The following is a 15,666-nucleotide window of genomic DNA, read 5'->3' as shown; positions in this document are numbered from 1 at the left end:
TTCTGATAGAATTGATATGTTTCCCCGAAGCATGTTTCCCCCTCCCTTTTAAACTGTTATTACCTGTTTATATTTCCATTGTATATTATATAACTGCACAGGTTTATCTGGAGTCTAGTCCTAGCTTCATCGCAACCTCGCCGGGGTTAGGCCAGGCACTTACCAGCACATGGAGTCAGTTGTGCTGATACTACACTCTGCACTCCGTGCAGATACCGGAGTAGCCTTTGGTCAACAACAGTAGCTCAGGTGCCAGCCTTCAGTCCATCGAGACACCGAGGTAGCCTTGCAGGCGTCCGCAGGCCCGACGTCTCCTCTATCTTATTTTATATTCTGTTATCTCATGTATTCGAGACAAACAATGTTATATTTCTTTCAAACGGTTATATTTAGTACTCTTAGTAGTCCGTGGATGTTGTGACACCAGGTTCTGGTTAGAGACACGTGATGGTCTTTGAGACATTTTCGTTTTCTATTTATTTAAGATTTCCGCTAAATTTTATATTCCGTTGTTGTTTAACTGTTTATTCCCTTGTTAATATAATTGGTAAGAAGTTTTAAAATAAAGAAGTTAATGATTTCTAAGTTCATGGCTTGCCTAGCTTCTACGAGTAGGCGTTATCACGACTCCCGAGGGTGGGAAATCCAGGTCGTAACAAAGATGAAGAATAAAAATTTAACAAAAACATACGTGACTTAGCACCATCTTGTGATATAGGGCAGTGAAATAGGGTATTGTTGCTTTTCCAGTTAGCCCCTCTTGAGGAGAAAATAGAAAAATCTTTCCCTCACTTCATATAGAAGGGATGCCCCAACTTTTGTTACTCTTAATATGCAAGCCGTAAGAATTCTTCTCAGTTGGGTATGTTCTTTACTTCTTTGTGGTATCTTTATAAAGAAGAAATTGGGAAATTGGAAAAATGGGATGAACAGAAGGATTAAATGCTGTAACTTTTAATTGCTATTATTAAATCATAATTGCAATGTTTCATCTATAGCAACTGTTGCATTCTTTTTTTAATAGTTGTACCGTTACTTCTTCACTCAAATAACTCTCAATAAAGAGGTGTAAGTTATGGGTTGGGAACATCTTTAAAATCTGATTAGAAGGAAAAAAATGAAAGAAAAAGTCAAAAAAATGAGAACAAAGAAGTTATGATTTTTACTATTGTGTATTATAATTTGCGAGTCTGCTTTTTTTTTTTTCCTTCATAATATATATATATATGTTGGAACAAGATTGGAGAGTACCACTTATGCTTTTGGCCTCCTATCAAACTACTAGCTTATATATATTAAGAAGATCAGTTGAATAATTTAATTTTATATTTTATCTTATATAAATTTAAATTGGTTAATCAACACCAATCGTTTGACAATCGTAATAAAGTACTATTAAGTGATTGAATTACTAAGAGGTAGAAGTCTTAAATCACGCCTGCATGCTTGGACATTTTAGTTGGAAAAAAAAATGAGGAATTTTCATAAAAGCACTATCTTTTAGCGGTAATTAGCTATCTATAGATATCATTTGCTATATTACGGATTATAGATACGTTTTTTGTTGTTATAAGATGTATTAGATGTATTTAAGCTACTGTATTCATTAATACATTAGCAAAAATAGGCGTGAATCAGGGAAGTCTAGCTAATCAGTTGTTGTATTCGACTGTATTCATGGCATGAAACATAGGATTACAACTGGACAAATTATTGTATTCGACTTTATTCACGGCGTGAAATAGGGGATTACACTGTTTTTAAACGGAAAGTGAATCAATTAACATAATAGACTCCTAATATAACTCAACAAACTCAATTATAACACACAAATTTTGTATTTTCAGTTATAAAAAAGATTCTCAACTGAAAAATACCCCCAAAATATAGCAATCTTTAGAGAAATTATATAATATATCTGAATACATAAATTATATTAATTAGAAAAAAGCATATGAATACATTCATGACATATAGCGAGACAGTGAATACAAGAAAATACATAGAATACAGTGGGATACATTGAAATGTAATAAAAAACAGTGAATACAATGGAATACATGGAATACAGCGAGATACATTGAATTACAATGAAAAAAAGACAATGAATACAATGGAATACATAAAAATACAGCGTGATACGTTGAAAATACATTGAAATATATGAACATAAAATCAAGTTGCTCAGCCCCAAACTCCATCGTTTTTGTTCAAAAAGAAACCCTAATTTCCGACGAATTCGCCGTCAAGCAAAAATCCTGAATCTCACTGTTCACACGCATCCTGTATAGTAGCCGATTTGGGGATTACACTGCTAATTGATAGCAAATGGAATACAACGAGATTCATATGTTTCTTTATGTAACTGTTTTGGAACAATTGTACAGCGAGATAGCAAATGGAACAATTGTTTCTTTATGTAACTGTTTTGACTGTAATTGGGTACAAGCATCAGTCGGATATCTGTGGCGGCGATATTTGTGGCGGTGTTGGTATTCATGGTATTGCTTGGGCTTTTGGTGGCACGATCTTTGTTAAGATTGAGCATCATATTTTTCAGGGAATGGGGAAGAGAATGACATGTATCAAAGTAGAGAGAGAAAGAAAATAGTGTAACTGAATAACGTATTTAGTGGCTTAGGGGTAGGAGGTAACCAAAATTAGATATTTTGTTATAAACATTAAAATGTATCTATAAAATATAATTTTTTTAAATAATATTTATTTAAAATAAATAAGGTGTTAACTTTTGCTATAGGAGGTAAAAATTCCAAAAAAATAAGGTTGCAAGGATTCTAAGAACTAAAACTTTCTATTATTTTCAGTTTACTTCGAGACGACATTGCATTTCTTTCTTTATTCTTTCAAAATAGTTAGCTTCTTAATGACATTGAGGTTGATGCATACAGCTCTAAAGGTCCAAATAGTGTTACTAGTTAGTGATTCTAATACCTTAGAAACACATTGTAATATGAAACATTTGTTAATCACCAATGGGACATTTGAAGGAATAGTGTCGAATTTTATTTGATTCTATGGAGTATAATGTCACGACCCATAACTAAACCCGATTGTGATGGCACCTATCATGGAACTAGGCAAGCTGACACATTCCCAAAATAGTTCGATATTTCATTAAAAAATAGATAAAAGCCTTTTTCATACTGAAATTTCATAAAAGAGTTCAACTCGAAAACAAAATGTAGAAATAAATAGCCCGACATCGGGGTGTCACTAAGTCATGAGCAACTACTACAAACTGTTCTGAAAGATAGCAAGACTAACATAGTCTGAGAGTAACCAAAATACACTAAAGGGAAGATAAAGAAGGAGAAAAGCAGGACTGCGTTCGCCAGGTAGCTACCTCGTGTAACGACCCGATCGGTCGTTTTGAGCTTTTGCACTTTGATCGTCAGTTCTAGGGCATGACTTGACCCGTGTGATGGATTATGACTTATGTAAATCGCTGGTTTTGGTTTTCAGGGTAATCGGAATGAATTTGGAAGAATAGTTCTTAGTTTGAAGCTTGAAATTTGAAAAGTTTGACCAAGATTTGACTTGTTGGTAAATGATCTCGGATCAGAATTTTTATGATTTGGTTAGCTCCGTTAGGTGATTTGGGACTTTGGAGCGTGATCGGAATGCATTTTGGAAGTCCGTGGAAGGTTTAGGCTTGAATTGGCGAAATTGAGATTTTGGCGTTTTCCGGTTGATAGGTGAGATTTTGATATAGGAGTTGGAATGAAATTTTGGAAGTTGTAGTAGCTCCGTTGTGTCATTTGTGAAGTGTATGCAAAATTTCAGGTCATTCGGACGTGGTTTGGTTGGGTTTTTTATCAAAAGCGAAATTTGGAAGTTCTTGAAATTCTTAGGCTTGAATCCGATATAATTTTGGTGTTTTAATGTTGTTTTGAGCATTCTGAAGATTGGAACAAGTTTGAATGAGGTTATAGGATGTGATGACAAATTTTTGTTGAGGTCTCGAGGGCCTCGGGTTAGTTTCAGATGGTTAAACGGATCAATTTTGGACTTTGGACTTGGTAGTTTTTGCTGGTTTTGTGTTGCAGACAAATTGTTCTTCGCGTTCGCGGTCAGGGACTCGTGTTCGCGAAGGGTGTTTTTATATGTTGATATTTTTATTATACGCGTTCGCAAGGAAGGGGACGCAAACGTGAAGGTGGAGGCTTCAAGTGCATCGCGGACGCGAGACTAGGGCCGCGTTCGCGAAGAGGAGTAAGGTCACTGGGCACTCTAGGCCCATGTTCTATGCGCTCGCGAGAGTCGGACCGCGTTCGCGAAAGCCTGGTAAGGCGAAGCATCACGTTCCCATGGAAATTATCCGCCTTCGCAAAGGGAAAAATGGAGAGTCAGTGAATTTGGTCTACGCGAACGTGAGAGACCGGTCTTGTTCGCGAAGAAGGTAATTTTACCTAGGGTAGAATGTTTAAAAGTGAGTTTCGCGAGCTTTGGTCTATTTTCTCCATTGTTGAACGATTTTTAGAGCTTTTGAGAAATATTAAAGAGGGAATCGAAAGGTAACTCTTGGAGGTAAGATTTTTGAACTCTATACTCGATCCTACGTTGTTTCTTACTTGTTTAATCATGAAATATGTGGAAATTAAAACCTAAAATTGGGGAATTAGGGCTTGAATTTGGAGATTGTAAATTGGGGATTTGAAGGGGCAATTGAGGTCCGATTTTGAGGTTCTTGGTATGAATAGACTTGTGAAAGGATAAGGAACCTATTGATGTAAAATTTATCGAAATCCGAGACGTGGGCCCGGGGGTCGGGTTTGAGCAATTTCGGGATTGTTGATGTAAATTGGATATTTTCGAGTGGGCTTTGTTCCCTTAGCATATTTTAATAGTTATGTACTGATTGTGGCTAGATTTGGAGCATCCGTAGGTCGATTCGTGAGGACAAAGGCATCGCGGGCTAGAGTTTGAACCAGATCGAGGTGAGTAATGATTGTAAATGATATCCTGAGGGTTTGAAACATCGGATTTCACATTGTTGTGCTACTTTGAGATGACGCACATGCTAGATGAAGAGCGTGGAGTCGTGCACGGTTGGCGGATTGTGACTTGGTCCATCCCGTACAACTGTTAAGTCGTGTATTTGTTTTGAAATCTTATGATATTCCATATTTTAGAGATTGATATTATATTTTGGGTTGTATGCCATGTTTGGGGCCTTGTGCCGACCAGTTGAGACCCTTAGAGGCATTTTTACTATTTTTTCCTCACTCTATTTGTTTTGAAAGCATATCCTCAGTCATGAATTACCTGTTTATTATTTAAACCTGGTTTAATTACTTTAATTCTTAAAATGTGAAAACTGTTTGGGTTGAGTTCCCTGTTTTACTGATGGTCCGAGTGATTGTGAGGTTGATGATTGAGATAGACTGAGGGTCTGATTGTGAGGTTATGACTGAGATAGACCGAGGGTGTGATGGTGAGGCTAATGACCGAGAGAGGCTGAGGGCCTGGTTGTGAGGATTATATATTTATGGATCGGGCTGCACGCCGCAACAATATATATATTGATCGGGCTGCACGCCGCAGCGATATAGCGCTTGGGCTGTAAGGGCCCCTTCGGAGTCTGCACACCCCCAGTGAGCGTAGTCGACTATATTTATGGATCGGGCTGCACGCTGCAACGATATCTGGATCGGGCTGCGCGCCGCAACGGTTATTATATGGTACCTATTGAGCATGAGTGCTAAGTGTGAGCACTGATTGATAAGAGTTGAGTCATGAGTAACTGAGAGGCTTGCTCGAGGGGCTATATATACATGTATACGAGTGATGCTTTGCCTAAGGGGCCTGTTTATGAACTTCCTGGTTTCACTCCTTCTTGTCACGACCCGGATTTCCCACCCTTGGGAATCGTGATGGCGCCTACTAATGGAAGCTAGGCAAGCCAAACCTTAACTACTTGCTACACTTTCATTTTTTCCTCTTTTAACAAACACAAGCCGATAATATGATAAAAGCGGAATTTTAAATAAATAAGCGAAAGTCAACAATTATATATCTTAAGGCTACGTCTATTACAACTTTTAAAACCTCAAATATCCCAAAACCTGGTATTACAGTGTCACAGACTATCTAAGGGTTACTACATACAAGGTCCGAAGAAATACAATACACTATTTCTGAACGAAAGAAAATGAAACAGAGAAAAAGGGATAGAGGGGGACGCCAGGGCCTGCGGTCTCTTGCAGGTCTACCTTGGGTCTCCAGGTGGACTGAAGTAAGCCCTCTAACTACTGTCCGAAAGCTGCTCCTAGATCTGCACACAGTGCAGAGTGTAGTATCAGCAGAACCGATCCCATGTGTTGTAAGTGTCTAGCCTAACCTCGGCGAAGTAGTGACGAGGCTAGGACCAGACTCCAAATAAACCTGTGCAGTTCATATATATAGCAGAAAAGTGATACAGAAATAACCAGTTAATGTGGGAGGGGGAAACATGCTGTGAGGGAGATAATAGTTTCGAATAGAAAGGTATCAAGTAAGGAAAGAAACAACATAACTAGAATATCAACAAGGAAGCAGAAATCAACAATTTTGCACGGCATCACCCTTTGTGATTTTACTCTCGTTCTCACCAAAACAATACACGGCATCACCCTTTGTGCTTTATGCTCTTCCTCACCCAAACAACAATCACAAGGCAAATAGGGTAAGGGAATCTATAACCTCGAAGTAAATCAAATAAAAACAAGTAATTAAAGAAACAACATAACTCAGATATCAACAAAGAATCAGAAATCAACAAATGCACGGCATCACCCTTCGTGCTTTTACTCTCGTCCTCACCAAAGCAATCGTATAATAAAAATGTGTATGGCATCACCCTTCGTGCTTTTACTCTCTTTCCTTACCATATAATCAATAAAATCGGCACGGAATGGTACATCGTGTGGCACAACATCACCCTTCATGCTTTTACTCTCGTTCTCACCAAAACAATACACGGCATCACCCTTTGTGCTTTACGCTTTTCCTCACCCAAACAACAATCACAAGGCAAATAGGGTAAGGGAATCTATAACCTCGAAGTAAATCAAATAACAACAAGTAATAAAAGAAACAACATAACTCGGATATCAACAAAGAATCAAAAATCAACAAATGCATGGCATCACCCTTCGTACTTTTACTCTCTTTCCTCACCAAAGCAATCATATAATAAAAATGTGCGCGGCATCACCCTTCGTGCTTTTACTCTCTTTCCTAACTATATAATCAATAAAATCGGCACGTGAATGGTACATTGTGCGGCACAGCATCACCCTTTGTACTTTACACTCTTTCCTCACAATAACAAATAATGCACGGCATCGCCCTTTAACTCTCTTCCTCACCCAAACAATAATCACAAACAATAGGGTAAGGAAATAAAGGAAATTTTGCAATAAAAATCCTGGCAAGGGAACAACAAGTCACCAATTAAATCCCAGCAAGAAAACAACAATTAAACAATTAAATCCCGGCAAGGGAACAACAAATAAATAAACAATAGCCCGGCAAGGGTGACAACATAATGATCTCTTCTCTTTCTCAATTTTACTTCACAACTCACTTCACAAATCGAGCTAATGCTCTAGAGGTTCGATTATCACTTATACTTTTACAACTCATTTCACAACTCGAGTCAAAGCTCTAAAAGTTCAATTGTCACTTATACTTTCACAATTTTGCTATACAACCTGAGTCAATGCTCCTCAATGTTCATAGGTCACAATTCCTTCCACAAACTTTATACAATAATTAGAAATCTTCACCAAGGCATGAATAATACAACGAAATCATAAAAATCACAATATAAGACCCACGGTCATGCTTGACACCAATGTATAGATACTCGTCACCATGCCTATACGTCGTACTCGACAAGAAGCAAATAGCAAATAGGACACAACTCCTAATCCCTCAAGCTAAGGTTAGACCAAACACTTACCTCGATGTAACGAACACAATTCAAGCCTCAATTACCGCTTTGCCTCTTGTTTCCACCACCAACTCGCTTGTATCTAGCCACAATTTGCTTAACGATATCAATAAATGCTAAATGAATCAATTCTAATGCATGAAAATAGGTTTTATAAAGATTTTCCCAAAAAGTCAAAAATTGACCCCGGGCCCGCTTGGTCCAAACCCGAAATTTGGACCAAAACACGATTACCCATTCCCCCACGAGCTCAAATATGTAATTTGTTTTGAAACGGACCTCAAATCGAGGTCCAAATCCCCACTTTTGTGAAAACCTTGGTTCTACCCAAAACACCCAATTTCTCCCATGAAAATAATTGATTTGAAGTTGAAATCATGTTAAAAGATATTAAAGATTGAAGAAAACTAGTTAAAAATGACTTACAATGGATTTGGACAAGAAAGGTTAATTGAAAAATCGCCTCTTATGTTTTCGGGGTTTTGAAAAGTGAAAAATAACTGAAAAGTCCGTTTAAATATACTCCTCTCAGACCCTCTCCGCGCGCTGCATAAAAAGGACTGCGGCCGCGGAGCTCCACTGCGGACCGCATAAAACGGACTGCAGCCGCGGAGCTCCACCACAGACCGCAAGAAATCGAGCGCGGCCGCGGAGGCTTGGCCTTGCTCACCGCGGACCGCACAAATCCCACCGCGGTCGCGGAGTCCCTACCGTGGCCGCGAAGTTTCCACCGTGGACCGCGAGACCTGGCTTCAGAGACCTGCAACTTCTCTGAATTTGCAACTTTTTCCTAAGTTTAAAACTTGCCGAAACACATCTGAAACACACTCGAGCCCTCGGGGCTCCTAACCAAACACACGTACTAACTCAACAACATCATACGAACTTATTTGTGCGATTAAATCACCAAAATAACCTCAATAACAATGAATCAATCCTCAAAATCAAGAATTTTTTCTCAAACTTCATCAAGTATCAAATTTAGCAATTTAGGTCTGAATCACGTCAAACGACGTCCGTTTTCAACCAAACTTTACAGAAATGACTTAAACCATATATAAGACATGTACCGAGCGTCGGAATAAAAATACGGGCCCGATACCATCTCTTTCTAATCAAACTTCATTTCAAATTTACTTAAAAATTTTCAGAAAACAATTTCCTTTAAAAATTCATTTCTCGGGCTCGGGACCTCGGAATTTGATTTCGGGCATACGCCCAAGTCCCATATTTTCCTAAGGACTCTTTGGGACCGTCAAATCATGGATCCGGTCCCGTTTACCCAAAATATTGACCGAAGTCAAATTTATTAATTTTACAATCAAAACTTATCATTTTTCACAAAATTTCATATTTAAGCTTTCCGGCTACGTGCCCGGACTGCACAAGCAAATCAAGGTGACTCTAAATAAGGTTTTCAAGGCCTCAGAACATGGAAGTTTTTTTTTTAAAACAAGTGATGACCTTTTGGGTCATCAAACTTCTTAAAGTGAGTTTCTATTGAATATGTTGATTTAATTACTACTTTCGCTCATCTTTAGACCGAGCCTCTATTGAAAATGTTGAACAAATGTTTTAAATAACTTTCATTTAAACTGAAGTTTTTAAGTTATAAAATGGTTGTGAATTTCTGTTATGCCGAAGGGCTGTGTACGAACTATGTTTTGCCCGAAGGGCCGATTATGGTTTTCATCTCTTTTATTATAAATGGTATTAAACCCCTACTGAAATTGTTGGAAAGCATTTTCAAATGATTTTACCAAAAGATGGATTTTAAATGAGATGATTGACTCGTGTTCTGATTTGAAAGCCTGTTGTGCTTATTGGGTTTATCATAAATGTGGATTCATCATTTCCTACTACTCAGTCTTTATTTACGCTTATTACTTACTGGGTTGGAGTACTCACATTACTCCCTGCACCTCGTGTGCAGATTCAGGTATTTCAGAACCCGGTAGCGGGTGTTGATTGTTCAGAGGCAGAGTCGTCGGAGTTAGCTAGGTGGTTGCACGACGTTCGTAACATTTCTTTCCTTCCCCTCATTTTCATTACTGTATTTAGTACATTTTTAGACTCTTGTTGTATTCAGACCTAGATAGATGCCTATGATACACCCCGATGTCGGGCTTGTGTAATTATTTCGCACTTTTCTTTTAAGTTTTCATTATGAGATTATTGGTTTATAAATGGTATAAAAACAACTTTTATTAGAAATGGTTGATTCGAGAGTTGTGTCGGCTGGCCTAGTTTCACGATAGGCGCTATCACAACTGGGTTAGTTTTGGGTCGTGACAAGTTGGTATCAGAGCCTAGGTTACATAGGTCTCACGAGTCATGAGCAGGTTTAGTAGAGTCTCGCGGATCGGTACAGAGACATCTGTATTTATCCTTGGGAGGCTGAAGAACCTTTAGGAAAAACTTCACATTCTTGAATTCTTATCGTACATCCTTGATTCAGCTTGAAAAGTAACTCTTTGAATTCCTTCCACGCGTTTGTATGCACGCATGAGCGCTCAATATTAGATATGCATCGATGGCTTGTGATTCCCCGATCAAGGGGCGAGAGTGATCTTTGTGTGTTGATGTTGGGCCAGTCTGGAAGACTTGAGGCCGGATTTTTTTCCCTATAGCTCGAGCCCTGAGCTGTTGATTTCATGAGTGCGTGCTTCTGGATCTATATGTTCTGTTGTGTCCCTATTAAGGGGAGTAATGATTGGATAGCTACGTGATGAGTATGTTATGACTGCGAGGTGTATCAATATGATTTGGGAATGACGAGAAGGGTCTATTGGAGGATAGAAGAACTATTAGGTACTTGATTTTCATCTCGATTTGAGGTATAGCCCCGAGTTATGGGTGTGTGAAGAATCTTTTCATGTGTTCTAGTTGGGAGTGAAGTGAATTTCATGTTGCGGTATGAGTTCAGACTCAGGAAGATTAAGTGACCGCGTAATGTTTATGACGGTGGAAGGTATACAGAAATGTTAGTTTGAGGCAAAGCAGGTAGGGTTATCTCCTGCAGATTGTTTTGAAGTTTGCGTAATCCCTTGTGTCATTTATTGAAAGATCTCTATTACTAGGGAAATATATGTTTTACAATTTGAATTTGGGTTGCTCAAAAGAGTAGGCTTGACTACTACGAGAATGAATGCGAGATTTGCAGAAGATATAAAGTACCAGATAGTCTGTGTTCCACGAGCTTATGAAGGATTGAGTGTAATCTCCCAATGGTATTATGGCAGTAATAAAGTATATGCGTTATGAGTTATTGTGAATGTTTTGGTCTATGGCTTCGAGCCAAGTGGGGGAGTCCACTATTAATTAGTCGATTGTATGGTTATGTGCTATGTTGGTTCCAGTTTGAGGTGTTCGAGAGAATCAGTTATGGCCTACGGAGTTTGAGACCGAATATGGCTTGAGTAAAGGAAAATTCTTCACAAAGGTTATAATATGCTTCATAGGTAAATGAGAATCACGAAATGTCTTGAGTTGTTGTTGGTGAAGGATTCTCGTTGCATAGAGCAGGAAGTTGTGTGGTTGTTCTAGGATGAGGTTACACTCTACAGTGTCGGAGTGCTATTGAGGCACGGGTGGTTCTGTTTGTTTGATCAGGCTAATTGCAACTTGAATAGAGTGAATGACTCTCGAGAATGGTTCTAATCCATTCAAGATTTTACATGTAACAATTGGGTATTTTCAAGTTGTATATGTGGCTAGAAACTGAGTTTTCATTGGAAGATGTCAAGACTTGTGGTATTTTCTATATTAATTATGGGATTCTATATATCAGTATCAAGAAGGTAAAGGTAATGGCTTTGGATTCGTAGGAAGTCTCTTCAAGGTAAGCATTTTGAACGTGGTGTTGTTGGGAATATCTAGAGAGTATTCAGTGGCTTATGGATCGTAGGACGTTGTGGGTTTATGCTTGGGTCTCGTGTGGTAAGTCTGGGTTGAGGAATTGTGATGTTATAGCAAGAAGGAGTATCAAGTTAAAGGTAAATCGGAAGGGAACTCGGATAGATGGGATAGCTTGGTAGTAGGCCGAGTCGGTATGGTAAGGATATGATTAGTTCTTGGATGCTTACGAGGTAATGAGTTTCTACAGGTGTTTCGCGACAATTCTTTTGGGTTTTAGTGACCTGCGTAGCTCGGTTGAGTTAGAAGGACTCATTCCTGATGATTTAGAGTTGTGCAAATGGAATTCGGAGAGTTCCAGGTGGTTTCCACCACAGTTAGAAGGGTATATTTTTTCTATTGGCGTGAGGAGCATGGGATGTATAGTGATTTTCCTCTAAATAGGATCAATGGGAAGTTCTTGGCTGGTTGAGTAAGTAGTTGCTTGTAGCTTGGAGTGGTTTGCAAAGTTCTCATAATTATCATTTGGGTGGTATCGTATATGCGGTATGTTGTATGGGGTTGAGGTTTGCATGTGTAAGGTCACGGTTTAGTTTTGAAAGAAAGGTCATAAATTCTTAGATAGCATAGGCAGCTTCAGGTGACTAGATAAATGAGATCACTGATTGGTGTGGCTTAATGAGGGTACAAAATTTTAGAAAGGGCGATGTGTTCGAGTCACAGATTCTTTATTGGTATTGCGGCACTATCTTGTCTGATCGACGGATGATATTCGAGTTTTCTTGGTGGATTAAAAGAATTATAGGTGTACTTCTCATAAGATGATTGAGTACCAGAGGTGTGTTATATATGCAAGCGGCAGATTTGGGATCAGATATGGTAATTCGTGTGCTTTATGGACTTGGAGACTAGAAGTTCTCATATACAGGTTAGCTCGTGGTTGTGGATAGCAAAGATGTGGGTAAGTTAGTCAGATGATAGTGTGCTCTATGATTCAGTCATTGTGAACCTTTGGAAGATTATTTATCTGCTGTGTGTGACTAGAGTTGATGTGTGGTTCATTGGTAGACCTATATGGATGTGTGTTTTGCATCGAGACGGCTTTGTTGACTTCGAGTTGCCATTGGTGAGGGATATTTTGGTCCGGTGTTATTGAGCTATTAGTAATAAGGGGGATCTAAGGGTTACCTTTCCGTGTTGCGAGCCGTTAGGATTTGTTGATTATAGGCACATGTGGTGCGGTGTTTTTAGGGCCTCTCAGTGGAATTCGAGCGGGAAAAGCACTGGGTATTTCTCGGTAGATGGCGTATCGGTTATGTCCTTTCGAGTTGTGTGGTGTTATAATCAATTTATTCGAAGTTGTTATGATGATTGCTTTGGTTTTAGACATCATATTGCGCACGATTGTCAATTTTAAGCATAGCGACTTAAGGTGTTTTCACGTGGACCGGTGTTTGGATGAGGACGCGCATTGGAGCGAAGCTATGTGGAGGTATAATCCTGTGGGTTAGATTCGTGTGTTATGTTTCTATGATGTGAGACGGGTTCTCAGCATTTTGTGTGGTGGTACTGGTGAGCTTGCGATTCAGCTCTTTCATTTGAGTCATTTTCATGATTTAGGTATGTTCGGATTGTTGCTTATCGGTGTGCGGATTGCACAAGTCGTGGATTTAGTCTGTATTGATGTGTCATGTCACCAGAGTAGTTGTGTTGGATTAGATGAGATTGTTGGGGTCTTTAATGAATGCAAACAGATTCTATTTCAACATATTAAAAGGATAATATCAGGGTTCGGTTCAGAAATTTGTTATGGCCTTTTCCAAAGGAGAAGTGGCTTTATGAATGGTTGATCTGAGAAGTGGGTATGGCTTACTGCGTGTTTCGTTTATCTTTGGAAGCATATGGAAGTGTTGGAATTAAACTTTAGTTGATAAGAGGTTTTCTATCGATATTCGGTTGTTGTGTGCAGCTGCTGTGATTAGAAGTTATCGCTACAAGTGTTTAAGTCATGTGGTATATCATGTAATTGCACTTGAGGTTGCAGGTATGGGTCATTACAGCTTGTTCGATCTTAGTCAGAGTATAGATGTGAGATTTTGATCTCATGGATGATTTCAGAAGTGGAAATGTGGTTCATAGGTTTGTGGACCAGGTTGGATGGTGAAACTTCAGTTACATTGTGTTATCGGACCTATATGAGATAGGGTGATGTGGGATCACCCTCAAGTATGTGCATGGTAAGGTTATTCAGCAATTAGTTGGCTTTTGGAACTACTCTGGCCATGTTCGAGGACGAACACATGTTTAAGTGGGGGAGGATGTAACGACCCAACTGGTTGTTTTGAGCTTTTGCACCTTGCTCATTAGTTCTCGGGCATGACTTGCCCCGTGTGATGAATTATGACTTATGTAAATCGTTGATTTTGGTTTTCAGGGTAATCGAAATGAATTTGGAAGAACAGTTCTTAGTTTGAAGCTTGAAATTTGAAAAGTTTGACCAAGATTTGACTTGTTGGTATGATCCCCGGATCGGAATCTTTATGATTTGGTTAGCTCCGTTAGGTTATTTGGGACTTAGGAGCGTGATCGGAATGCATTTTGGAAGTCTGTGGAAAGTTTAGGCTTGAATTGGTAAAATTGAGATTTTGGCATTTTTCGGTAGCTCCTTTGTGTCATTTGTGACGTGTGTGCAAAATTTCAGGTCATTCGGACGTGGTTTGGTTGGGTTTTGATCAAAAGCGGAATTTGGAAGTTCTTGAAATTCTTAGGCTTGAATCCGATGTGATTTTGGTGTTTTAATGTTGTTTTGAGCGTTCCTAAGGTTGGAAAAAGTTTGAATGAGGTTATGGGATGTGATGGCATATTTTGTTGAGGTTTCGAGGGCCTCGGGTGAGTTTCGGATGGTTAAACGGATCAATTTTGGACTTTGGACTTGGCAGTTTTTGCTGGTTTTGTGTTGTAGACAAATTGTTCTTCGCGTTTGCGGTCAGGGGACTCGCGTTCGCGAAGGGTGTTTTTATATGTTGATATTATTGTTCTACACATTCGCGAGGAAGGGGACGTGAACGCGAAGGTGGAAGCTTCATGTGCATCGCGGACGCGAGACTGGGATCGCATTCGCGAAGAGGAGTAAGGTCGTTGGGCACCCCAGGCCCATGTGCTATGCGTTTGCGAGAGTCGGACCGCGTTCGTGAAAGCCTTGTAAGGCGAAGCATCACGTTCGCGTGGAAATTGTCCACGTTTGCGAAGGGAAAAATGGAGAGGCAGTGAATTTGGTCTACGCGAACGTGAGAGACTGGTCGCGTTCGCGAAGAAGGTAATTTTACTGGGGGCAGAACGTTTAAAAGTGAGTTTCGCGAGCTTTGGTCTATTTTCTCCATTGTTGAACGATTTTTGTAGCTTTTGAGAAAGATTGAAGAGGGAATCGAAGGGTAACACTTGGAGGTAAGATTTTTGAACTCTATACTCGATCATATGTTGATTCTTAGGCGCCGTTTGGCCATGAGTTTTGCCAAAATAAATTTGGGATTTATTTTCAAAACTCATGTTTGGCCATAAATTTTGTCCACATTTTGGCAAAATCCAAAATCCCAAACCCCAAATCCCAAAATCACCCCAATTGCTGATTTTGGGCCAAAATCCTAAAACTTGGGAATTATATACATATTTTTCCAAAATAAAGTTGGAAAATATGTTTTGAAAACGTATGTCCAAACACATTTTCATTTTCAAACCAAACTTCACCCAAATCAAATTTTTCAAAATAAATTTGGAATCTATGGCCAAACACTAGCTTACTTGTTTAATCATGAAATATGTGGAAATTAAAGCCTAAAATTGGGGAATTGGGGCTT

This window comes from Nicotiana tabacum, chromosome 6 (assembly GCF_000715075.1).
Source record: "Nicotiana tabacum cultivar K326 chromosome 6, ASM71507v2, whole genome shotgun sequence".
NCBI classification, from domain to species: Eukaryota; Viridiplantae; Streptophyta; class Magnoliopsida; order Solanales; family Solanaceae; genus Nicotiana; species Nicotiana tabacum.
The sequence above is the reverse complement of the archived record's forward strand: the minus strand, read 5'-3'. Positions refer to the sequence as shown.